Genomic DNA, 2,373 nt, shown 5'->3' with positions numbered 1-2,373 from the left:
AATCAGCTCTCAGAGCTGAAAAAAGAGCTCACAACAATGGTTTTAGGCACAGAGACGAAAAAACCTCCTTTTGAGTATCCACGGACTAACAGTGGTTTTTTCCAAAAGAAACCTTCTATTGATATATTCCCATTCTGCTCCTAATAGAAGGATGAAGGATAATTAGAAGGAAAATAAATGAAATTGTAAGCCTAGTGATTTTGATCAATTCCCAATTCCTGATAAATTTGTTTGCAATGGTGGAAAACACTACACCATTCTACTCCACCTAATATCAGCAGCCATGGTCTGAAGGGTCCTGCCTGCAAGCTGATTGAGAGGGTCTGCCAACATGCTGATATTGCATTTCCATCCAGCTCTATGATGCTGGGCTGGAGTTGCAGTCAAGTTACACAGAGGCAGACGGGAGAGAGCCTCTGATGAAATTCCCTAGAGAAGGAGTTTCTTGTCTCAACTGTTCTTGCTCTTAGTCACAGTCATGTTTGGTCTACCTCTGGGTAAAGGCGCCAGTTTAAGCTGCCAGTAACAATCAAGGTCATAGTTTGACTTTGACGTGCAATTGTATTCCTGTTCTTAATCAGTTCCCTGAGCATGTGAGTCACTCTGTGGGTGTCTTAAGCTCCAACCAGACACCGGAGGATGAGCTGTTCCCATGTGCCTCTACCTTCCTGGCAATGCACCTTGAGGCCTGGGACTAATGAACTTAGGGAAGCACTACACCTCCCAGGAGATTGCAACCACCACTGGGGTTAAACAGAGTGGTGGAAGTGAAGGCCATTCACAGTGTGCAGTTCAAGGCATTGGCTCAGGTGGGATAATAGGGGAGAGGGAAAGAGGGACACTGAATGCAACATCAGGTCAAAGGAGAAGAATAGTGAGCAACTCTTTTGACTTTGCAGAGTAGACTCCTTTTGTGGTCTATGTTAGGTAATTTCCGGGGACGAAAATCTATAGGAAAATAGTATTTTTTGCCAGAGAGGTGTCACGATCCGCTAATACAAGCGAGGGTCGTGATGGTTCATTTATAGATCTCAGAGTGCAAAAAGACACAAGGGATTTCAGTTTTACTCAAAACAGTGCACCTTTACTAAGTGCCCACAACACGGTAATATGATAGAGGAGAGAAAGAGAGAGAGAGATAAAGAAAACAAAGTAAAAGGGTAGAGAGGAAGAAAAGGGGGCTAATAGCTACCAACGGATGAGACGAAGTCCTCATGGCCTTCTGCCAATAGATTCGTCTTCTTTCCATGGGGAGATCTCATCTCAGTTATTTTAGAAAGTCCCTTTATAGTCTTTTTCAGAAGTGAGGGGCAACTGGCCAATACCATATCTATGTTTCATAATAACATTGCAAAACTACAAGCTAGCACTAACTATCACAGGTACATACCAAGCACGCCTTTCATAGGCAGTACTGCCTGCCTTGATTTGCAGCCTAGCAGCGTTAGCTGACATGAGTTTAGCAGTGCTCTCACTTCTGCTTTCTAGCTGTATCTCCACATCTTCCTCCTTTCCGCAAGAGGTGGGGGAAATCTACAGCCATTGTTATGAGGCCTGTTGCTTTGGGAAACAGGTACAGGACAGGTGTACAGGACAGGTCATTCCTTTCCATTTCAGCACAGTCCTTCCCACCTGGGCAGCAAGAATGGCACAGTCCACTGTGACCTGCACTAATTTCCTCAGGAATGTGTACCAGCTCCCAGCAGGCACACCTGCAGGCAACACTTGGCAGACATCCCACCTCAGCCAGGCTGGGACTCCTGTGTTCAGTCTCTGTCCTTGGCGATGATTGTGAGGCAGATGACGGATCTTTGGGCCATCTCTTAGAAGAGGAAACACATCTTTAGCTACTGTCCTCACCACTTACCATAGGCACAGAGATGAGGTCTCCCCCTGTCATTCAGAGCAATTGACCATCATTCCCTGAAGGCTTCACTCAAATCTTTTTGGTTCAAGGACCATTCACATGACACTTCTCCAATTCTAGCATCACAAAAATGAAGTTCACTTGAAGCATCACACTGTATTTTATACATTCCATAGAGAGTAGAAGGACACCACCCTCCTCCAAATCACCTCACAGCACAGTATTCGTGGGGTTTTTTAATAGAGTAAGAAAAATGTTTTAAAGAGAACATATTACATTGAGATACCTTGCACCACAATAAGTTAGTGTTTTAATGCTGTTATTAGTTATTTCCATGATTTTTTTACAACATTTTTTAATGTTGGGAAAGGGCCTTTTATACCAGTTCACATGCAAATAAGAAATTGTGCAACAGCAATGTTGTCACTTATTGTAATATTTTAAGTGAAGAAGATACTCTCTTTGCATTTCAATTAAGTTTATTCCAAGCACACATCAGAATAAAA

Source organism: Corvus cornix, chromosome 13 (assembly GCF_000738735.6).
Source record: "Corvus cornix cornix isolate S_Up_H32 chromosome 13, ASM73873v5, whole genome shotgun sequence".
NCBI lineage: Eukaryota > Metazoa > Chordata > Aves > Passeriformes > Corvidae > Corvus > Corvus cornix.
This window is presented reverse-complemented; position numbering follows the sequence as displayed.